Below are 26,221 nucleotides of genomic sequence, written 5' to 3'. Positions count from 1 at the left end.
ATTGCTCAATAGTAATTTGTTCACCCACCGTAAAATACTTCTGCTCTTGAGAGAAGCCACTAGTGAAACCTATGGCCCCCGGTTCTATTTTCCTTCATATTAATCTTCCAATACTTAGTTATTTTCCTTTGCTTTTATTTTACTTTGCATCTTTATCATAAAAATACCAAAAATATTATCTTATCATTTCTATCAGATCTCACAATCGTAAGTGGCCGTGTAGGGATTGACAACCCCTTATCGCGTTGGTTGCGAGGATTTATTTGTTTGTGTAGGTGCGAGGGACTCGCGCGTAGCCTCCTACTGGATTGATACCTTGGTTCTCAAAAACTGAGGGAAATACTTACGGTACTTTGCTGCATCACCCTTTCCTCTTCAAGGGAAAACCAACGCAGTGCTCAAGAGGTAGCAAGAAGGATTTTTGGCGCCGTTGCCGGGGAGGTCTAGGCAAAAGTCAACAAACCAAGTACCCATCACAATCCCTATCTCCCGCATTACATTATTTGCCATTTGCCTCTCGTTTTCCTCTCCCCCACTTCACCCTTGCCGTTTTATTTGCCCTCTCTTTTTCGTTTGCCTCTTTTTCGTTCACTTGCTTTTTGTTTGCTCGTGTGTTGGATTGCTTGTTTGTCGCAATGGCTCAAGACAATACTAAATTGTGTGACTTCACCAATACCAACAATAATGATTTCCTTAGCACTCCGATTGCTCCTCTTACCGATACTGAATCTTGTGAAATCAATACTGCTTTGTCGAATCTTGTCATGAAAGATCAATTCGCCGGCCTTCCTAGTGAAGATGCCGCTACTCATCTAAATAGCTTCGTTGATTTGTGTGATATGCAAAAGAAGAAAGATGTTGATAATGATATTGTTAAATTGAAGCTATTTCCATTTTCGCTTAGAGATCGTGCTAAAGCTTGGTTTTCGTCTTTGCCTAAAAATAGTATCGATTCTTGGAATAAGTGCAAAGATGCTTTTATCCCTAAATATTTTCCTCCCGCTAAGATCATCTCTCTTAGAAGAGATATTATGAATTTTAAGCAACTTGATCATGAAAATGTTGCACAAGCTTGGGAGAGGATGAAATTAATGATACGTAATTGCCCTACTCATGGTTTGAATTTGTGGATGATTATACAAAAAAATTTATGCCGGATTGAATTTTGCTTCTAGAAATCTTTTAGATTCGGCCGCGGGAGGCACTTTTATGGAAATCACTTTAGGAGAAGCTACTAAACTCCTAGATAATATTATGGTTAATTATTCTCAATGGCACACTGAAAGATCTACTAAAAAAGTGCATGCGATAGAAGAAATTAATGTTTTGAGTGGAAAGATGGATGAACTTATGAAATTATTTGCTAGCAAGAGTGTTTCTTCTGATCCTAATGATATGCCTTTGTCTACTTTGATTGAGAATAATAATGAATCTATGGATGTGAATTTTGTTGGTAGGAATAATTTTGGTAACAACGCATATAGAGGAAACTTTAATCCTAGGCCTTATCCTAGTAATTCCTCTAATAATTATGGTAATTCCTACAACAATTCTTATGGAAATTTTAATAAGATGCCCTCTGAATTTGAGACTAGTGTTAAGGAATTTATGAATTCGCAAAAGAATTTCAATGCCTTGCTTGAAGAAAAATTTCTTAAAGTTGATGAATTGGCTAGGAACGTTGATAGAAGTTCTCTTGATGTTGATTCTTTGAAACTTAGATTTATTCCTCCTAAGCATGATATCAATGAGTCTCTCAAAGCCATGAGAATTTCCATTGATGAGTGCAAATAAAGAACCGCTAGGATGTGTGCTAAGAAAGATTACTTTATAAAAGCGTGTTCTTAAAATCTCTATGAAAATAAAGATGAAGATCTAAAAGTTATTGATGTGTCCCTATTAAATCTTTGTTTTGCAATATGAATCTTGATAATGATGGGATTGAATATGATCCACCTTTACCTAGAAGGCGTTCCAAAAATTCGGAGTTTTTAGATCTTGATGCTAAAATTGATAAAAGTGGGATTGAAGAGATCAAAACCCTAGATATTAATAAACCTACTATTTTGGATTTCAAGGAATTTAATTATGATATCTGCTCTTTAATAGATTGTATTTCCTTGTTGCAATCCGTGCTAAATTCTCCTCATGCTTATAGTCAAAATAAAGATTTTACCAAACATATCGTTGATGCTTCGATGCAATCTTATGAAGAAAAGCTTGAGTTGGAAGTTTCTATCCCTAGAAATCTTTATGATGAGTGGGAACCTACTATTAAAATTAAGATTAAAGATCATGAATGCTATGCTTTGTGTGATCTGGGTGCTAGTGTTTCCACTATTCCCAAAACTTTGTGTGATTTGCTAGGTTTCCGTGATTTTGATGATTGCTCTTTAAACTTGCACCTTGCGATTCCACCATTAAGAAACCTATGGGAAGAATTAATGATGTTATTATTGTTGCAAATAGGAACTATGTGCCCGTAGATTTAAACGTTCTTGACATTGATTGCAATCCTTAATGTCCTATTATTCTTGGTAGACCTTTCCTTAGAACGATTGGTGCAATTATTGATATGTAGGAAGGGAATATTAGATTCCAATTTACATTAAAGAAGGGCATGGAACACTTCCCTAGAAAGAAAATAAAATTACCATATGAATCTATTATGAGGGCCACTTATGGATGCCTACCAAAGATCGCAATACCTAGATCTATCCTTGCTTTTATGCCTAGCTAGGGCCGTTAAACGATAGCGCTTGTTGGGAGGCAACCCAATTTTATTTTTAGTTTTTTGCTTTTTGCTTCTGTTTAGGAATAAATCTTTGATCTAGCCTCTGGTTAGATGTGTTTTTATGTTTTAATTAGTGTTTGTGCCAACTTAAACCTATAGGATCTTCTTGGATGATAGTTATTTGATCTTGCAGAAATTTCCAGAAACTTTCTGTTCACGAAAATAACTGTTAAAAATCACCAGAACGTGATAAAAATTGATTCCAATTGCTGCTAATCAATAAACAATATGCCTAGGTCTTCCTATTTTGGCTGAATGTTTTGAGTTCCATAAGTTTGCGTTAGTTACAGATTACTACAGACTGTTCTGTTTTTGACAGATTCTGTTTTTCGTGTGTCGTTTGCTTATTTTGATGAATCTATGGCTAGTAAAGTGTTTATAAACCATAGAGAAGTTGGAATACAGTAGTTTTAACACCAATATAAATAAAGAATAAGTTCATTACGGTATCTTGAAGTGGTCTTTTGTTTTCTTTCGCTAACGGAGCTCACGAGATTTTCTGCTGAGTTTTGTGTTGTGAAGTTTTCAAGTTTTGGGTGAAAGATTTGACGGATTATGGAACAAGGAGTGGCAAGAGCCTAAGCTTGGGGATGCCCATGGCACCCCCAAGATAATCTAAGGACACCAAAAAGCCAAAGCTTGGGGATGCCCCGGAAGGCATCCCCTCTTTCGTCTTCTTCCATCGGTAACTTTACTTGGGGCTATATTTTTATTCACCACATGATATGTGTTTTGCTTGGAGCATCTTGTATGATTTGAGTCTTTTCTTTTTAGTTTACCACAATCATCCTTGCTGTACACTCCTTTTGAGAGAGTCACACATGATTCGAAATTTATTAGAATACTCTATGTGCTTCACTTATATCTTTTGAGCTATATAGTTTTGCTCTAGTACTTCACTTATATCGTTTAGAGCACGGTGGTGGATTTGTTTTATAGAAACTATTGTTCTCTAATGCTTCACTTAGATTATTTTGAGAGTCCTACAAAATAGCATGGTAATTTGCTTAAATAATTCTAATATGCTAGGCATACAAGAATAGTAAAGAAAAATTCTTATGAGTGTGTTGAATACTATGAAAAGTTTGATGCTTGATAATTGTTTTGAGATATAAAGATGGTGATATTAGAGTCATGCTAGTTGAGTAGTTGTGGATTTGAGGAATACTTGTGTTAAATTTTGTGATTCCCGTAGCATGCACGTATGGTGAACCGTTATGTGATGAAGTCGGAGCATGATTTATTTATTGATTGTCTTCCTTATGAGTGGCGGTCGGGGACGAGCGATGGTCTTTTCCTACCAATCTATCCCCCTAGGAGCATGCGTGTAATACTTTGCTTTGATAACTTGTAGATTTTTGCAATAAGTATATGAGTTCTTTATGACTAATGTTGAGTCCATGGATTATACGCACCCTTCTTCCTTCCACCATTGCTAGCCTCTCTAATACCGCGCACCTTTCGCCGATATCATACAACCACCTTATACCTTCCTCAAAACAGCCACCATACCTACCTATCATGGCATTTCCATAGCCATTCCGAGATATATTGCCATTCAACTTTCCACCGTTCCGTTCATTATGACACGCTCCATTATTGTCATACTGCTTTGCATGATCATGTAGTTGACATTGTATTTGTGGCAAAGCCACCGTTCATAATTATTTCATACATGTCACTCTTGATTCATTGCATATCCCGGTACACCGCCGGAGGCATTCATATAGAGTCATACTTTGTTCTAAGTATTGAGTTATAATTCATGAGTTGTAAGTAAATAAAAGTGTGATGATCATCATTATTAGAGCATTGTCCCAAGTGAGGAAAGGATGATGGAGACTATGATTCCCCCACAAGTCGGGATGAGACTCCGGACGAAAAAAAAGAGGCCATTAAAAAATGAGAGAAAAAGAGAGAAGGGACAATGTTACTATCCTTTTACCACACTTGTGCTTCAAAGTAGCACCATGATCTTCATGATAGAGAGTCTCCTATGATATCACTTTCATATACTAGTGGGAATTTTTCATTATAGAACTTGGCTTGTATATTCCAATGATGGGCGTCCTCAAAATGCCCTAGGTCTTCGTGAGCAAGCGAGTTGGATGCACACCCAATTAGTTTCTTTTGTTGAGATTTCATATACTTATAGCTCTAGTGCATCCGTTGCATGGCAATCCCTACTCACTCACATTGATATCTATTGATGGGCATCTCCATAGCCCGTTGATATGCCTAGTTGATGTGAGACTATCTTCTCCCTCCTTTTTGTCTTCTCCACAACCACCATTCTATTCCACATATAGTGTTATGTCCATGGCTCACGCTCATGTATTGCGTGAAGATTGAAAAAGTTTGAGAATGTCGAAAGTATGAAACAATTGCTTGGCTTGTCATCGGGGTTGTGCATGATTTAAATACTTTGTGTGGTGAAGATAGAGCATAGCCAGACTATATGATTTTGTAGGGATAACTTTCTTTGGCCATGTTATTTTGAGACGACATGATTGCTTAGTTAGTATGCTTGAAGTATTATTATTTTTATGTCAATATCAAACTTTTGTTTTGAATCTTATGGATCTGAATATTCATACCACAATTAAGAAGAATTACATAGAAATTATGCCAAGTAGCACTCCGCATCAAAAATTCTGTTTTTATCATTTACCTACTCCAGGACGAGCAGGAATTAAGCTTGGGGATGCTTGATACGTCTCCAACGTATCTATAATTTTTGATTGCTCCATGCTATATTATCTTCTGTTTTGGACATTATTGGGATTTATTATTCACTTTTATATTACTTTTGGGACTAACCTATTAACCGGAGGCCCATCCCAGAATTGTTTTTTTGCCTATTTTAGAGTTTCGCAGAAAAAGAATATCAAACGGAGTCCAAACGGAATGAAACCTTCGGGAACGTGATTTTCTCACCGAACATGATCCAAGAGACTTGGACCCTACGTCAAGCAACCAACAGGGAAGCCACGAGGTAGGGGCGCGCCTACCCCCCAGGGCGCGCCCTCCACCCTCGTGGGCCCCCTGTTGCTCCACCAACGTACTTCTTCCTCCTATATATACCTACGTACCCCCAAACGATCAGATACGGAGCCAAAAACCTAATTCCACCGCCGCAACCTTCTATACCCACGAGATCCCATCTTGGGGCCTATTCCGGAGCTCCGCCGGAAGGGGCATCGATCACGGAGGGCTTCTACATCAACACCATAGCCCCTCCGATGAAGTGTGAGTAGTTTACCTCAGACCTTCGGGTCCATAGTTATTAGCTAGATGGCTTCTTCTCTCTTTTTGGATCTCAATACAATGTTCTCCCCCCTCTCTCGTGGAGATCTATTCAATGTAATCTTCTTTTTGCGGTGTGTTTGTTTAGACCGATGAATTGTGGGTTTATGATCAAGTTTATCTATGAACAATATTTGAATCTTCTCTGAATTCTTTTATGTATGATTGGTTATCTTTGCAAGTCTCTTCAAATTATCAGTTTGGTTTGGCCTACTAGATTGATCTTTCTTGCAATGGGAGAAGTGCTTAGCTTTGGGTTCAATCTTGCGGTGTCCTTTCCCAGTGACAGCAGGGGCAGCAAGGCACGTATTGTATTGTTGCCATCGAGGATAACAAGATGGTTTTTTTATCATATTGCATGAATTTATCCCTCTACATCATGTCATCTTGCTTAAGGCGTTACTCTGTTCTTATGAACTTAATACTCTAGATGCATGCTCGATAGCGGTCGATGTGTGGAGTAATAGTAGTAGATGCAGGCAGGAGTTGGTCTACTTGTCTCGGACATGATGCCTATATACATGATCATACCTAGATATTCTCATAACTATGCTCAATTCTGTCAATTGCTCAACAGTAATTTGTTCACCCACCGTAAAATACTTATGCTCTTGAGAGAAGCCACTAGTGAAACCTATGGCCCCCGGGTCTATTTTCCTTCATATTAATCTTCCAATACTTAGTTATTTTCCTTTGCTTTTATTTTACTTTGCATCTTTACCATAAAAATACCAAAAATATTATCTTATCATTTCTATCAGATCTCACTGTCGTAAGTGGCCGTGTAGGGATTGACAACCCCTTGTCGCGTTGGTTGCGAGGATTTATTTGTTTGTGTAGTTGCGAGGGACTCGCGCGTAGCCTCCTACTGTATTGGTACCTTGGTTCTCAAAAACTGAGGGAAATACTTACGCTACTTTGCTGCATCACCCTTTCCTATTCAAGGGAAACCAACGTAGTGCTCAAGAGGTAGCAAAGAGCTACTCTCTCTATTCGATAATGTAGTGCCAACATTTTTTTTAAAGTCAAACTTTTGAAAATTTGACCAAGTTTATAATGAAATTACTTATATCTACAATACCAAAGATAAATGATAGTATGAAGTAAGTACATGTTGTGATGTATCTAATGATCGTTCCAGATGTAAATGTTTTTCTCCACATATACCTGGTCAAACTTTTCTGAGGTTTGACTTTTGAAAACATCCATATGCTTATGGACGTGAGAGAGTCCCTAACTAGAGAGAGAGTGTGTGTGTGTGTGTGAAATAGAAAGAGTGAGTGAAAAAAGTGTGTGTGCCTGTGTGAAAGAGACATGGACAACACACGATAAAAGTAGAGAAAAGGCGTGTGTGTCTTATGCAAACATATCACACATGCATCTTCGACAACGGAAGCAAGGTGAGGAGATAGTGTGTGGCTGTTTGCAACTGAGAGAGAAAGACCCCAGCACATGGCCAACAGGGGTCTGACAAACAAGGGAGAGAGGTCGAGAGAGACGTACGGAGAAAATGCAGACATGGGGAGGATAGAGTGTATGTTTGTCATAGAGAGATCCCCGGGAGATCGTGATGGGACTACATGTTTGGGAGATCGAGTGACAAGGTGTGTGCGCGATAGAAAATACCCCGAGAGATATCGAGATAGATGTATGGATGGAAGGAGACAATACGTGTGTTCCTGATGGCTAGTGAGAGATAATCATACTTAGGGGGGAGTGCATGCGCCTATGATGGAGTGAGGGATTATGGTACTTAGGGGGGTGCGTGTCACATAGAGAGAGAACAAGGGCGGAGAGTGTTGGATGGGTCTATATGCAGCGCGAGCAAGACATGTGTATGTGTGAACCAGGGAGAGATAAAGTTTGAGAGAGATAGAGGAGCCCGATAAGGCTGAGTGGTGCGTCGGATAGCTGAGAGGGGGAAAGAGATATTCCATCCGCTCGATAATGCAGTGCATGTAAATTTTTTAGAAGTCAAACTTTGGAAACTTTGATCAGGTTTACGCAAATGTTATTTATATCTACAATGCCAAAGATACATCATAGGAAACTACATCTCATGATGAATCTAATGGTATATGTTTGTCGTTCTAGATGTAAATGTTTTTCTCCATGTACATGGTCAAACTTTGTGATGTTTGACTTTTCAATAAATCTATATGCTATGGACCGAAGAGGGTGCCTAAGTCGAGAGAAATCAAGTGCGTGTGAAGGAGAATGAGTGAGTGTGCAAAAAGAGTATGTGTGTGAAAGAGAAAGGGACAACAAACGATAAATTAGAGAGAGGATGTGTTTTTTCGTTTCTTATGCAAACATATCACGCATGCATCTCCGAGATAGAAAAGTGAGGTGAGGAGATACACGAAGATAGCTAGTGCGTGATTGTTTGCAACGGAGAGAGGCAGCCTTATAGCACATGTCCAATAGAGGTCTGGCCAACAAGGAACAAAGGTCGAGAGGGACACATGGAGAACATGGACGCATGCGGAGGGAGAGAGGGTGTGTTTGTGATAGAGAGATCCCCTCGAGATCGTGAGGGGACTATATGGGTAGGAGATCGAGGGAGGTGCGTGCGCGATAGAAAGATGCCCCGAGAGAAATCGAGATAGACCATGCACATGTTTGTGATGGAGACTAAGATTAGCTAGTCACATACATATAGGGGGGACCGCGTGTGCCTACATTTGAGTGAGAGACCATCATACTTGGCTAGGCATGAGATTGTGTGTGTGTGTGTGCATGTGAGGTTAAGAGAGAACGAGGGAGAGAGATAGAGTTTTAGATGGGTCTATCGAGTGCGAGTGAGATATGCATGTGTATGTGTGACCCAGGTAGATGGAGAGTCTGAGAGAGAGAGGGAAGAGCTCCGAAACGACAGAGTGGTGCCTGAGAGGGTTATGGGCAACGAGCCAAGGAATTTGTGTGCGTACGATGAGTGCACCCAAGATATTTAGCTTGGACTAGAGAATCATACATAGTGTGCGAGAGAGACCTATAGATGGAGTATATATGCATGCGAACTAGAAAGACCCCCCCCCCCCACACACACACACAAAGAGAGAGAGAGAGAGAGAGAGAGAGAGAGAGAGATGGAGAGGGACCAACAAGGTTTGTGTGTTGGATGCGTGCGACAGAATTGAAGATTGTCGGCGAGAGAGAGAGAGAGAGAGAGAGAGAGAGAGAGAGAGAGAGAGAGAGAGAGAGAGAGAGAGTAGGAGTCCGGGAGAGGGGGTCACGTTTTATGCATCAAAGACTGATATAAACCATGTTTCGATATAAACTTGCATTCAAATATTTAAATTGGAGAACATGTTGTCTGCAATCCACACATGAACGGAGATATGCATATATGAAACAAGTTCATTAATTTGACCTTCAACATGTTCATGGAGTACTATAATACTGTACAACATGCTACTCGATTGAGGTGTTCAATTTTGGATTTAGATCACTATTTTAACCTAGTGAATGAGCTATTTCATTGAATCGAGATATTTCATTTTGGGTTTGATTCCTGTTTTTGAGTGGGTCAACTATTTGTCATATAGTAAATCGCTAGCAACGAGCATGTAAAAACACATTACTCCCGAGCATCATCTCTCCATCTAAACAAGAAGTGGCAAGCTAATATTTCAAAATTTGATTCGAATCGACTTGGTAAGGTAGACGTGGATGCTCGTTCTCCCAAAATTTGAACAAACCGTTAAACACCCTTTGCTCGATGGAATTCGCCCGAGCAAATAAATGGGAGACGCGAAATTACCGGCCTATGTGGGACACGCATCAATTGGCCCGTTGTACATCGAGGGTAGGTTCGTAACTTCATCCAAGCGCACCATCTCCTCGGCCGAAATGACATGTGCCGAATAATTCATAAACCATGGTCGGAGAAACACCCTCTCCTCGCCCGAAATAGCTCGCGCCCACTATTTCAAAACACTCTCTCCTCGCCCGAAATCGCTCGCGCCCACTATATTTCAAAACACGCCTTCCTCAGCCGAAATCGCTCGCGCCCACTATATTTCAAAACACGCCCTCCTCGTCCGAAATCGCTCGCGCCCACTATTTGGGAGAAGCAAAGTTACTCTACTATCCCCGACCCTCAGTACACAGACCCAAGCCGAGAAGCCTAAAGGCAGGGGTAGAACTGTAACTCCCCCCCACATTTCAGACAAATGCTTCCGTAAGACATGGTTCCCCCTCCCAATTCCCCATTCATACCTCATGGGCGCCAAATCACCTCTCCCCGGAAGCTCCCTTCTCCCGAGCCGTGAAACCTCAGCCCCTCCTCCATGGCACCCCCCACCGCACCAAATTCACAGCCGCCCTCCTCTCTAATCCCGGAGACGCTGTCCATTTGCCGTCGTGCACTGGGCCGTGTGCCTCTTACTCCATGCTGCCGGAGATGCCTCGACGACGGCCGTGTGAACCGTACCGAAGCCAATTCACCCCCGCCATTCTTCACGGTACCGGAGCAGCTCCAACTTTGGACCTGTCCAAAGCCCCGGCGCTGCTTCCCCGTAGCCGTCGACCATCGCGACATCTCTGCTTCCCTTCCACCACAACCGCGCCGGCCTCACCGACTCAGCAGCTGGAGCTGCCTACTTCACCGGGCCGCCAGATAGGTCGCACCCTCATCTCAAATCACTTTATTTAGGCGTCAGTTGTTTGAATTTTTATTCTGGGCCAATCGATTCCCAATGGGAAGCAGCACCCCTTGAGCCGGCGGAGCTCCTAGGCTGCCGGTTGGCTGGTGTCTAACGTAAGGGTGCGGGGGCGCAAGTTCATCGCGAAAGCAGCGCTTAGATGGCTATCTTAGAGTTGCGTGGGTTGAAGGTACTGCCGCCGCCGGATCTGGATGACGGCGAGTCTTTGTGGATTGGCCTAGGGGCGGCGCAACCACGGCGGTGCGGTGGGGCGAGGAGCGGGGTTTTGGTCGAGGCCATGGATGGCGGAGGCAGGCTGCTCTACCGGTGGTCACTGGCTCTTCGGGGAAGATTCCGAACAGTGTCAGCCGGGAGGCACAAGACGGCCATCAAGCCATCCGGCATAGATCGGACAGTACCAAAATAAAATAAAATCGTGTGACCCCAATTTAGTCTTCAGTCAACAGACGTGTGACCACTGTCGTACCTTGCTGTTGATCTCTTAGGGTATTTCTTCAAATCAGAGAGATGTGTCGTTCTTAACATTATGCGTTTTCTGCATCTTCAGCCACACCGTCTTCCGACTCACCGCAGCTGCTCCAACAAGGGAAGCATACACCAGAAGGGAGCTATAGTCCCCACTCAACAGTTCCCTGCATCGAATGCGCGTGCCCGACATGGACAGCCACAACAACTGCAGGGCCATCGACAAGTCAGCACATGATGCTCACTCCTATGGATGGCGGCCAGATAGGTTGTACCCTCATCTTACTTGTGTGCAACATTTATGGCTTTGTTATTCATCTAAGCATGGAAAATAGATTATCACATTTCACTGTATATTCATGCTGATCTCTTACGGGTCTTGTTCAGGAGTTAACGTTGTTCCATAGTTCAGCTAAGAGACTTGTTCTTTAGGTAACGCTGTTCCATAGTTATCATCCATCAGCCAATGCTATCCCACAGGCTGGTGATTATAGTATTATACCACTTCTAGTATAACCTATGTTGTTCCTTAATACTTTTGTGTGCCATCTAGTTAATCTCGAGTACAAACGATACATATTCTGTAGCTTTCATCTGTGTTCTCCCTTTAGTTTTTGAGACCTGTTGCTGCTAGTTAACCCCAGTCCTACTATTTATGTCGTCTCCTACAGGCACTCATTACATAAATCTAACTACTAGTTGTCTTCCATGCATGTCAGATATAATTGCACACACTGATTTATCCACAAGAACCTCACGGAGCAATGTAACGGCCAACAAACTTGACGTCAATGATACCCAATATGATGGAACATGTAAAGGCAGTTCTTCACAAGACTTGCAGAAAGATGATGAATCCTATTCACCCCATAAGGTCCTTGCTCTAACTTGGCCCTTGATATGGGTACAGCATGCATATAATGTCCTGGAGTGCATCTACTCTGTTGCAATGCCTTGTGCTTCGCCTGCTGATCATGCATGTAAATATGGCATGCTTTCCTGTTTTTCAGTACCTATTCCATTAATGATAACATGTTTTCAAATTCAAGTACTGTCATTCTACTCTATCGCAATGCCATCTGCTTAGTTTGGACATCATGCTTCTCAATATCTTATGCATTGTTATTCATCAGTATGTACTTCATCTGTCTACCATACCATGTTCTTTTTTTACATTGAAGTGTTGTTCTAGTGGTCTCTTGCAATGCCATCTTAGTTTCCCAATCATACACGCATATGTTGCCTTAGTGTTTTTCTGTAATGTATTCCGCTAGCATACAGTTTTACATTCAAGTAGTGTTTTTTTACACTGTTGTCCTGTCGTATCCCTAGCTCTTACATCATACTCCCTCCGTCCGGATTACATGTCGCAGAAATGGATAAAACTGGATGTATCTAGAACTGAAATACGCCTAGACCCATCCATTTATTTCCGGATGGAGGGAATACATGTCAATATGTCATGCCTTTCTATTCTTCAGTACCTATTCCATCTCTGTTGTAGCATGTTTTATAATTGAAGCACCATTCTTCTATATAAGGCATGCAAGGGGAAGACGGCTATGTTAGAATCTGAAGGGTTACAAACCAGGTCTTTGCAAAAGATCCAAACGCCAGGAGATAATAAACCAACTCCAGTTTTCATAGATACTGCTCCAGCACAGAGAAACCCAACTCCCACTGATAATAAGCAGATTCCAGTGGCCAAAGAACTAGTCCGCTCCAGTCCAGCAAAAATATGTCAACTCCATTCTAAGAAGCGTGTGCGTATCCTCGCATCATGAAATTTTATAGCATTCTGATCATATTTTCTACATGTTTCTTACCCATCTCTCTTTTAGAAAATAAGGTTAAACGATAGAAGACTTCCTCCATTGGGATCGTATTCGAGGAAAGTATCTTGCGGGAATTCTCTGTGCTCCAATGCTGATGTAAGTACCTGTTGTATATCACTATATTTTTACATCAGCATGTATTTTGTTAATCGGTGTGAATCCAACCTTTATCTGATCTAAATTCAGTTGTAGCAAAATGTTAAAGGCGACAATGTTGATTTTTGTAAGGAAAACTGCCTGGTAGTTTTGCATACTGAGCTGCATGAGTGTACTATCTCATATCATGCACATTACTGAATTGTAGTGCTGCTCTGGTTGCCCATTCATTCATTGTGTCAATGTTGCTTTCGTATTACCTTACCTGGCTGATGATAGATGTGCCATATTGTGTTAATTTGGTGTAGGCTGGTGTGGTCTGGTTGCCCAAACGTTCGTTGTGTCAATGTTGCTTTCCTATTATCTGACCTGGCCAATGATAGCAATGCTAGTGTGTTAATTTTGTGCAGGCTGCTGAAGATAAGAAAACAAACTCTGAAAACAGCAATGCAACCCCATTGTTTCTTTCCAATAAATCTAGGTCAGGTAATATGGCAATAACTCATGATTAATTTGTTCGATTCCCCTCCTAATTTAGGTTATGATGCAGTGGTCGAGACACTCTCCACTATCAATAATACAAGCCTGCCAAAATCGCCATCTAAATCTGTTCAGTTTCCTCTGTCTCGAACGCAACGGAAAAAATGTATGTTTGTGAACCAATTAATGGCTGAAGCAATGATGGAAATGGTGGAGGAATCAGAGCTGCACATTCGTGCGCAACAACAACTGATCAATGTTTTCAGAGACAGTGTAGCAAAGCAGCAAGAACTTGCCCACATGCTTATGGGCGTCATCCGCGCTGAGGTTGCAGATTGTGACGTTGTAGATCGTTAGGTTATGTTCATTTGTTTGCACTAGCAACAATCTTTGATTGCGCAGTGGATGTAATTTCCTGTAATATATGCTGGATGTGCAACATTTTTCCCTGTATGCCGTACCTTTGCTTGATCGGTGTTGGTCTTGTGCATAATTGCTCGTCATAATGGGCTCAAATTATCTAATTGGGCCTAAAGACATGTACGAACTTTAGTGAGCCCATTAAGTTAAAGGGCTGTTACCAAGCCGAAAATTAATGGTCAGCCCTCTTACCTCCTGGGTTGTTACCAGGCCGACATCAAAGCGGGCAACAGGTGGGCCCATTTGATTTCACGGGCCGTTAACATGTCGTTACTAAGGTCGGGCTACATATGGCCCAACTATACTGTGGGCCTTTAGCAGGCCGAAAGAGACAGCGGGCTCGTACTGGACCATGAAGAGCATGGGCCGCTAAGAGGCTGAAAGTCAGGTCGTACTGTAAATGGCCCAACTGTGTTGTGGGCCTTGAGCAGGCCGAAAGAGAAATCGGGCTGGTATTGGACCATGAAGAGCATGGGCCGTTAAAAGGCCAAAACTCAAGTCCGAGTACAAATGGCCCAACTCATTTATGGGCCGTCACCAGGCTGAAAGACACACCGGGCCGGGAATTGGCCCAACACTTAAATGGGTCGCTAAAAGGCCAAAATTGATGTCCGACTACAAATGGCCCAACTCATTTATGGGTCGTCAACAGGCTGAAAGACACACCGGGCCAGAAATTGGCCCAACACTTAAATGGGTCGCTAAAAGGCCGAAAGATGTACATCCTGAAATTGGCCCATCCCTTGAATGGGGCGTTAATAGGCCGAAATCACATCGGGCCGATATTGAGCCCAAATATATAGCGGGCTGTTAACGGGCTCGAACTGACGATGGGCTGCAATGGTGTCAAATCTTTAACGGGCCGTTGACGGGCCGAATTGGCACATCTCGTATGGGCCGTGGGCTTAAATGGACCTGACACAAGTAGGCCTTATATGGGCCGGCCTGCTAATTTTTACTGGGCCGGCCTTTTTCACCGGAATGGGCCACTGTTGGGTCGTGCCATGTGTCGACCTATCATAGGCGCCTCCTGTCCAATGAGGGGATGACATCTGTCCCAACGGTGAGTCAACACGTGTTTCCTCCGCCCAATGAGAATTTTACACGTGGAAAATCCTCATTGGTCCGGGCTATTAACGGGTTATCGGATCCAAAACCGGACCCGATAGCTTAACGGCGACCCGTTATGGTGGATGCCACATGTCGGTCACCCTTGACGAAAGCACTTTCATGACGCGCCATTTATCGTCATGGAAGTGGACACTTCCGTGATGATAATTTTGGTAATGTCATGGAACACTTCTACGATAGCACAGGTATGACTATCTTGATTCTGTCATAAAATCGTCATGGATGTACATGCATGACAGAAAACATGACCTACTGTGACAAACACGTATCATCACGGAAGTGTATTTTTTTGTAGTGAAACCATGTGAGGCGTACTTTAGAGGCAAGGCTCTATACACTCGAGATGCTCTGTACGTATTACTTTTGATGTGTCCCGTGAACTCGCAGAACGAGGAGAAGCTTGCTTAGTACGTCGTCTCCCCCTCCCACGGGCACGATGGCTCGCAGGACGAGGTGAAGCTGGCTTACTAGTACGCCTTACACCCGCTCCCTCACCCACGCGCGCGGTGGCTCGCAGGACGAGGAGAAAATTTTACTACTCCCTCCGTTTACTCCTCGTCCCTACCTTGGTTAGAGAGATTATCATATTGTTTGGAATATATGTCTTTTAGTACTCCCTCCATTTACTTATACAAGGCCACCATAAAAAATACATTTTGCATCTATACAAGGCCACAAATAGTAATCGAGACAAAAGTTAACAATATTTCCTCGAACTAGCAACCTATTTAATACTTGCATGCATGCAATCATAATGACACTCCAATCTGCTTCTTATCCCTTCCTTGCATGCATGCGGTGTATTAATGGTCTCAATAAACAAAAAGAAAAGTGGGTTTACAAGGCAAGACATTCAATTTTACCTTGGTACTTGTAATATGAGTTTGTGGCCTTGTATATAACAATGAAGGGAGTAGTAGGAGTAGTATAGTGGTATATAGGAGTAGTAGTGCGACAACAATTTCCTTGGAGTCTGTGGTGCAGCAAGCTACCCTAGGCTATGTTACTACTCCCTCCTTTCCAGTTTATGGCTCAATTTCAAAATCTCTCCAACCAAGGTAGACGGTGAGTGGTGGAATTAATTTCGTAGTTTGCACAAGTAATTAGTACGCTTGTTTTTCTCAAGAAGTTATGCTTACTGAGGCATTAATTAGAACGAATGCATGCATGACCACTAAATTTCCTTGAACTTCTACATACATTGGTGAGTTTTCTCTTGTCGCTGCTTGCATCAGGTGATTTAACACACCTCGAAATCCAACATGTGATGGTACTACTACTACTAGTAGAATTGAGACTTATAAAACGGAAAAACGCAATTTTTTTAGATGAGCCCTATAAACCGGAAAGGAGGGAGTAGTAAGTAGTACTACCTCCATAGTGGGTACGTCCGTAAAATTAGATTTTCCCAAAACTAATTCGCTCAACCTTTATTTGCTTTTTTCCCTTCCTGTCTCCTTGCCTTGAATAGACTATGCCAAACTCCCCTGCCTGCCGCGCGGGAAAAGACCCGCCCTCGCCTTTTTTTAGTCCGGGTTTGTATCGATGGATCGCGCGAAACAGCAAAAACCAAGCCGTGTCTTGTACTCCTCCGTCGACGCTCGCTTTCATGAATTTTGTAATTCCTCTCGCTGACATGTGGGACATATAGCAATCGGGTCGACGTGTCATGCACCAAATAATAGTGCAGAACAGCAGGGGGGCGCACCCCAGTCGTACCGCCCCAGTTGTAGTAATGAGCAATGAGACGTCAAATCACAATGCCGAACCTTCCTAGACGGACGAAGCAACCATTATTTCACACTTCGCTTCACCATCATCTCATTCAAGAAAACCACGTAGTATTGCTTCTGCCATTGTTCTACTTCAATAGGGACACGCACATCGCCTTGGTACATCATGACACGTGGAACCGCATGACAGGTCATGCTCCTCCGCCCATCGCTTGGTAAAATCGCCTCATTTTTACTACTTCCTCCGTATCGGTTTATAGGGCATGCACGTCGTTCTAGGTTGAGAATTTAACTGGCTATATATGTGATGAACAATATATGTTTAGAAACTACATCCGCTTAAGAATCCAATGATATACTTTTTGTGACATAGTAACTCATATTTAGTTAGTCAAATGGATGACCTAGAACGACGTGCACTATAAACCAAGATGGAGAGGGTAGTACAGTACGTATCTTTTTAGATCAATATAGTCAAGATTCACCAAGGAGCAAAACCAAGTGGTAGGTTGCTCCTGTCATGTTGGCGTAGCAACTCAAGCAGGGTCAGTCCACACACGAAATGGCGACACACTTAACAGGACCCCTTTGGGCGACATGTGGCTCATCCACCGTCTTGTTCCACGTGCGATACACCAAATTATAGTTTGGAGTAGCGGTTGGACTTGGAGGCACCCCAGTCGTAGCGCCGCAGTAGTAGTAAATGAGCGATGAGGGGTCAAACCACAAAGCCCCACCTTTCCCGCATTAAGCTGGATGGACGAAGCAACCATCATTTCACTCTAGGGCGCAAGAGCATAAAGAAAAAAGAAAATCAATGATGCGTGTGGCAGCTACCTAAGGCACCCTAGGGTAGGGGCCTCCACTACAAATCCTTTTTTTGTTGAAAGCACCTCCACTACAAATCCGTTCTCCCTCGTCCTCTTGAATAAAACCGATGATGCGTGCGACGGTAGGGTTTGTAGGAGTACTACGGTGTGCGGGGCCACGTCGTAGTAAATGGGAGAGGGATTGAGTTTGATTGGACGCCTTAATATGTGTGGGCCGCTTGGTTTTCCGGGAACGATGCAGCATTTTGGGTTCGGGGACCAGTGGAGATATACGTACAAAAAATTGTGGACGTAGGTTCGACCGAAAGGCAATGATGCATGGGCCCTGCATTTTGATATACCCGCGGCCACGTGAAATTTGCTACTCTACTCAAAACTAGTAAGGTACACATGCATTGAACACATGAGATTTGGAAACCAAATTATGAATAAATACACACTATAGCATGTAAAGCTTTGAGTCATATATGCATGATGTAGATATTCGTTTAGTTCTTATAGTTCATCTCAATCAAAATCAATTAGTTTTATAAAAAGGTAAAGATTCATGGGATTGTGCATTGTAAAGCATAAAGTAAAAACAAATAATGGCAATTCATTTAGAAAATTTTTTTGGCAATTATGATACGGAAGATTCTAGAACAAAGGAGAAGTGCTTGCGCTTTGAGGTTTGTGCATTATGCTTAAGTTCAACCATGGAGTCTTCTAGATTGTACATGTGGCAGAATCCGGTGGAATGTTGATGATATCCAACGGCCAGTAGTGCTCGGATTTGCCATCTCTGCACTGTCGGATTAGCTTCATCCAACGACCATCTTTCAAAGTTATTCGCACACTATATAGGGGTATAGATAATGCATAAAAGTTCCTCCAAACACATCTATACCTAATGGGAAGTGAATGTATGCTTAAATTGAAAAAAATGTAATACTCCCTCCGTCTAGGTGTATAAGTCATCTTAGGTTTTTTTGCTAGTTAATAGCATTCCATGCAATGAATTAACCACTGCATGTCATGTTTGAAAGTCTCAAGCCATTGAAAGCATGCACGGCCCACATCTCTTATTGGTTGATATGTCATGAAACAAGAAACGAGGAGGGAGTTAATGTACCGTGCCTAAGTGTTTTGGGATTTTTTTTGGGAGATGACATAAACACCTAAAATGGAGGGAGTACAAAGAGAAAAAATGAATTGTAGTTAAAAGAATGACATTTCTAACAAAAATGTGAATGTGAACTACATATGTGTGCACGTGACCAGCACATACATTGTCAATACAAAATTTAATGCAAGAGATAACTTATGAGTAACATGCACGAATTGATGATGTGGTGCTTGCATGCATAGAGTAGAAAAACAATGTGATTTATGACTTGCATGCATGACGTGTTCTTGTGCCATAGTTGCATGTCTAGGAAAAAAGCTACTAGTGGTTTGTACTGACTATTTAGGAATAGAAGATGTATACATGGAAGTTGTAGGGAAAGAGATGACATGTATCTCAATTCCTATGAGTAGGGATTGGAAAAGAGATGTCATTTGGTTCACATCATAGGAACTTTTCTATTGAATCTAGAGATGACACGTATCTCAATTCCTATGAGGAAGGATTAGAAAAGAGATGTCATTTGGTTCACATCATAGGAACTTTTCTATTGAATATACGCTAATGTTTATTTTCCTTTGAAATTATGGGAGTATATATAGGAATCCATTCATATGAACCAAGTGGCTCTAAAGCTATAAAAATGATATCATGTTTATTTCCTTTGAAATGTGGAGTATATGAATCTATTCCTATGAACCAATTGGCTCTAAAGGAAAAAAATCCTATAAAAATCGTATCATATAGAGTTCTATGATATTCCTCCACACCAAAGGTGTAGCGACCCGACCTCAGACGGTCAAGTCTCTGTGCTTAAGTGTCATCCCTGGATCGGTATGCTGACACACACAGTACTCAAGGTTTTATAACAGAGGTAAATCACATGTATAAAGTAACGTAAATACTATTACCTCAATCCAAATAGCGGAAGTAACAACAAGGTTGTGGATTCCCATCAACACCAACAGCAAAGTTGAGTGTAGAAATCGTAACCCTAACGTATCACTTACTCGTCGTAGAATCCTGCAACATGAGATGTTGCAGCCACAAAGGGTCAGTACATTGAATGTACTGGCAAATTCACACCATCGGATAATGATGAATAATAGCTATCACTACATGCATATTTGGCTGGTGGAAAAGCTCCAAGTTTATTTCTGCATAAAGCCAATTTTTCCCTCTTGCAAAGGAATATATTTCATTTAACTACAAAGTTTGTTGAAAACACTGAGAAGGTAACTCCCCTTCTCAATCCCAATTAAAAATTAACAACCCGACAAATTATTTATATAGAGTGATGAGATCAACATGATAATCCAAGAACCAGATACTCAAGATGTCCATAACCAGGGACACGGCTAACCATGATCAGTTTATACACTCTGCAGAGGTTTGCGCACTTTTCCCCACAAGACTCGATCTCCTCCGTTGGATTTCTCGCACTGCATGGTGTTTGAGAAAGGATGACCGAGACATAGTCTTTCAGAAGCATTAACTCTAACCCCGGGTAGACAGTACCAACCTACATCCCCTACATTTGCTAGCCTACCACTGGAAGAGGTCATGCAACCTACTCAACTATGCTAGAGCATATAATAGCTTGAGGCTGCACACGGAAGTTTCTAGCATGAATAATCTTATGATCCCTTTGAGCCTGGGTGGCGGACCATAGGAGGATCACACAGTATATCCCCGGGATCTCCTTAGGACAACACTGGTATATCCCCAGGTGTCCGGGAAAATCCACTGGTATATCCCCAGGGTGCCCCTACCAATCCACCCAGATGTGTATTAAAGTTGCCACCTTAAGTTGAACCATTAAGTAAACAATCTCACATCTGTCATGGAATACACTCAAACTCAATCCACGTCTATGAGCATAGCATGGCAATGTAAGCATAACATAAAAGTAACTCCCAAGGTTTGAATGCAGGACAATAGGTTCCTACCTCATCAACTACTTCCCAATACCCACATGTTATCAATTCCTAACCATGCAATGTTTGAGTGTTGAAACTAATGCATAAAAACTGGGTAATGAAAAGTATGATCAAAGTGTGAACTTGCCTTGTACTGTTGACGAAGATGATTCACACTCATAACTCCTGATATTTCTACTCGTCACACTCCGTTCAATCTATCGTGAGCAAGCAATTGCATACATAAGCACTCATGCAAAAGAATCAAAGAAAAGATCTCAGAAAACTTCGAAAACAGGCAAATAACTCTTGCAACAGAAAAAAATTCTAACAGTACCAAAATTAAGTGAATTTATCCTTATCAGAAAGTTTAGGTCAAGAGCTTTAATTTGCAAAAAGAATCAACTAAATCGGAGGTATAAAACTCAAGTTATGATCAAACGAAGCTCAAATACAAATCTATTTGAAATCAAGTTTTAAAACTTTCAAAAACATGTTTAAGTTGATTATCTGGATAGAGGGGGTCATAACAAAGAAGTGGGCATTGGTTTCGTTGGATTTGGACAAACGGTTGAAAAGTTGTGAACGTTTGAGGAACAGGGACTATTCTATAAAACTTTAATTGCAAAAAGGACCCTGACCTACATAAAACAGAAAAAGAAAAACTTATCCGACGAACGTTCGCTACAGAAGCATAAGCGATGAATTCGTCCACTACATAGGCCTAACCAGTGACCGTTCGATATATAACTAATCCTAAAAAAGATCTAACAATAAAAACCGAAAACGAAGAAAAAAATAAACCGAGGCGGGTTCGCGGTTTATACCGGTTCGCGACGGTTCGAAGAAAACCGATGGTTCACGGAGCGGATTGGGTCCGGCGGATCGGATCGGGCTCCGACGCTGGCAGGTCGTCGGCGGACGGCGGTGGCGGCTCCGGCAGCTCGCGGGGCGGCGAAGTGCGGCGGCGGTGGCGCGGGCGGCGCGGGGCAGCGGCGAGCGCAAGCGACAGCGGCGTGGATCGGGCGGCGGTGGAGCGGCTGTAGCAGAGGCGGCGGCGAGGTCCGGCGATGGCGGCGGTTGCGGCGAGATGCGAGGCGAGGCGAGGGGACAGGAGGGAGAGGCGGGGCCGAGGCCTCGGGCTTTATAGGAGGGAGGGCGGCGAACCTCGGGAAGCTCTCCCGAGCTCGTACGGCGCCGGTGAGTCGGAGTCCGGGCGGACTCCGGGTGGAAGGCGGTGGCGCGCGGGCGGGCCAGTCAGTTGGCTGGGCTTCGGCCCAGCCAGCGGAGATCCTTTAAAAAAACATTTTTCCAAACAAACAAAAATAGAAAACAAAATAAATAAAAATATTATATAGGCATATGATATATCAAAATTTTCAGAAAAATATTTTCTACAACACGAACTATTTTCCAAGTTTAAATAAAATCCACAAAAATTTAAATAAAGCAAAGAATGCTATTGTTGCGATAAAACCCAATAAAAATCATTTTTAAAAATACCAAAAATGATTTCAAATTGATTTCTCTCCAATTTTCTACCGTAGGGAATCATTTTACCCTAATTTCCATATATTTTATTTTTGGAGAAAAATAATTTGAATAAAACTCAAATAACTCCAAATTGGAAATAATTTCAAAGGGCTTTTAAATTTGATTATTTGAAACTTCCAACACATATTTCATAGCATTTGAAGAAGTCATTTTATCTTCTCTCATGAAAATCATTGAGTTGCTTAAGTTTTTGAATTGGAAAATATTTCCAAATGAAATTCAAATATTTTCAAAAACCCTTTTCATTTATTTAAGTGGAAGAAGTCATGTCATGTTCTCTCTAGGGTTTTGTATTTGAAAAGAATTTGAATTCACGGAGATCATAAAATGCAAAATGAAAGTTTGGGAAAGTCCTTTTATTCCCTCTCATTTAACTTTCAAAAAGTTTTCGAATTTCACTCAATTTCACTCAAGCAATCACACCACAATCAAACAATCAATCAAATCTATTTATTATAACATTCCAAAAAAGAATTTTGGGATGTTACAAACCTACCACCCTTAAAATGAATCTCGTCCTCGAGATTCGGAGAGGCTAGAAAGAAATAGGTTAGGGTCGGGGTCTTCTCAAATCCATCGATCATCACAGGGGGTCTGGGGTGCTACCACCTTAGAAGCATTGTTACGGTTCCATCAGTACTCATCTACTCCGTCCTTATTCTTGACAATGTCGGTCTTCTCCGATCCTCCGAAAAATTCCTTCTCTGGGCTCTTCTGGTAGTGGCATAACCTTTACCGAAATTCTTGTGTCCTTTTATCTTGGTAAGGTCCTTCTAAGACTGGGTCTTCTTATCTGACGGGTCTGGCGCCAATACTATACAACCATCGATATCTCATGGTGGTCAACAATTTATGATTTCTCCTAGAGGAAATGGGTCTGGGCTTCATTCTCACCGTATATCCTACGGTTGGCAACAGCTGCCTTGTACAAGGGAAAAAATTGTCATACCATTCTCAGGTTTTAAACAAGGTTTAATATCGTCGTCTCTCTACTATAGGTAAGTCACTCAGATTTACCATCCCGTATAGCAAGGCGAATAATAAGAGTAAGTCGGTATGGTGATCAATCCATCCCGCACCCAAATCATTACCTTGTATATGATTTAGCGAATCTCGCATTCTAACACTCGGTCATCCTCACAAGCATTGCAGAATTTCTCTTGTCGATGAACCAAGTTCGGATAAATCCATTGATTCTGCAAGCCAAACAAACATCTATCGTTCCTTCACAACTCTCAGGTTTTGCGTTACTCCTATAAGATTGTCTATCGATAAAATCGTAACCTCTTCCAGGGTTTTTCCTTCAGCAAGAGTGTGCTTTCTTCTTGGCAGGTCCTGGGGCCTGTGGGTTATGGCCCATCTCATCACTTGTAAACCTTGAACTCATCATCGGGGCAACTCACCATTATTCCAACATCCAGCTTCCCAGCATTCTTAAATCCATCCAATTGTACTATCTTCCTTCCTTCTATTTGTACCAAACTAATATGTGATTACTCAGACTCATCATAGAGTCACCATTGCTCCATATTACCAACATTCTACCTCCTTTATATCCAATAGTACTTCATCCCTTCATATTCTTGGGGTATCCCACATATCGAGATAAAACTCGTACTCATTCTGTCCGAAGTCCACTCCATGGAATATCATTATCCTTTTCGGGGGTCAAGGGTCCTCACAGTTACTACCACCCTTGAATTGCACAAACTCATCTATAGACCATACTTCTCATATCCTCGAAAATGGTCAAAGTCTTTCTCCATAGAGTAACAACTCATCAAATCCAAATCCGTACCAATGATGCTAACTTTATTGATTCTCAAATTACTACAATCTCCTGCATTTCCATTACGTGCCTCAACTCAACACCTCAATATAAAGGAAATGTTCTCACTACTACCATACTTCTCACAGACACAACTAATTATCACAAGTCTCCTTCTCCTTGGGGCATACTCTGGCAAAATGCCCCGCTTCATTACAACAAAAACCTTTTTACTTCTGACAAGTCTTGTGGTTTCCTTGTGATTATATAGCCTCCTTGGGTCCTCGGCTTCCTTTTTGGGCAACTGCTGAGGTAGTGCCCTAACTCCTTGCACCTGAAACAGGTGATATGACTCAGGTCCTTCCTGGTATCCAATCTACTTCTCTTCCTGGAATTTTCCGTTCCAATCAGGGTTTCTATTTCCTGTGGGTCATACTCTACGCCCTCTGTCGGGAATTCTACTAGATCCTCATTCAGACAATTCTGGGAGATGTGCCCTTCTTCTCCACATGAATAGCATGACTTAGTGCATGGCTTAATTGGTTCTTCTTTGGGTGTGTCCTCCACCTCTTCCTTCACCACAGGTTCTTCTAAAATTTCCATGACGGCTCCTCTCATTACTTCTTTCTTCTGGTGGATGGTTCTTTGTACCATGGGGTAAATGTGACACTGAGTAGGGTAGTGGGTAGTCCCTTCACACAAGAAACAAGTAATCTGCCTAGTTGGGCATTCTTCAGCTAGGTGACTTCCTTCACAATTTGGGCATTCATCCTTGTGTTCTTTATGGTTGTGTCCTTTTTCTCCATAAAGGTTGCATGCACCGGGTTTCTTCATACCACTTCCATAAGACTTCAATTTCTGGGACACAAGATGAGACTTTAGCATAGTCAACTTAAATTCCTTCCAAGTGGTTACTCCTTGCCATCCATTGATGGTTTGGTACATCCTCCACCAAGTAGCAGCACCTTTTTCAAAGCACTGAAGAGCATGCTGGGTCATATCCTTTCCGGCTATAGTGTTATTCTCCATGTGATCTTCCATGTTCTGAATCCATCGGTCTGCCTCCAATAGACTCATTGGTCCAGAAAATACAAGTTCATCTCCATTCATCCTCTATTGGGTCCATGGGTTTTGGGGTGGGATAAGAGAGATAGAGAGGGATACACACAATACAAACAATAGTTTTGAAAAGACAGATTTTATTTGTGGCTGTCAGAAAAACATCAAACAAATGACAGCTCACAAACGTCGGATCTAACGTAGGTATATAATAGGGATTTGGTTTTCTAAAGGTCAATAAATCTTCAAAGTCGCCAAACTCTTCAAGTCTTGTTCATGTCTCCGATGGCTTCTTCCGATCGTGCTTGTCCTTCTCAAGTTCCTTTGCCAGATCATCTCTGTTAACGCGAAGTCTCTCGTGACGTCCTTCAATGTTTCTGGAGTTGTGTTCCAAACTTCTGGGTTTCAACATCCTTGGCATAAACCATAGTCCTACTATCCTTCAGTTCCTGGCGAATCTCCAGTGTCTCGAGGTCTTACTCCTCCAACTTGGATACTTCCAGCTTCTGGGTCCCGAGTTCTTTACGAAACGCTTCCTTGTCAAATAAGGCTTCTAGAAGGTCCATCTAAAAATTCTTGATGCAATTCTCCTGATCCTGATGGTACATCAGCTAAGGTTAAAACCTCATCTCCTGCTGACAGATGCTCCATCAGCCTTCTACCATCCAATCCTTCCAAAGAATGCATGCTTAACTCAGCACGGTAGCAATAGCATAAGCAGGCGATAACACCATGGATAGCCATGTTTCTGCTCTTGTCATTTCCATGAGCTATCATTCCATAGTTGATATCTCCTACCTTAGGGTTTTCAAAACTTTTAGTTCCAATGCTCCATGTTCCGGTCTTTCTTCGATACACCTTGATCTCGGGTATTGACAGCTTCCATAGTCTGCCAAGTTCCATAAGGGTAACCTTCCTAGGTCATACAAATCTAGGAATTCTTCAGAGCATTCAAATTCTCCTAGTCTTTGGAGTCTTCAACTGTTGTGGTTTCCATATTATAATGCTCGGTAAAATCCTCTTCATTCCGAAGTGGTCTTAGTTGTCCGATATCTTGTA

The sequence above is a fragment of the Triticum aestivum genome, chromosome 6D (assembly GCF_018294505.1).
Source record: "Triticum aestivum cultivar Chinese Spring chromosome 6D, IWGSC CS RefSeq v2.1, whole genome shotgun sequence".
NCBI classification, from domain to species: domain Eukaryota; kingdom Viridiplantae; phylum Streptophyta; class Magnoliopsida; order Poales; family Poaceae; genus Triticum; species Triticum aestivum.
This window is presented reverse-complemented; position numbering follows the sequence as displayed.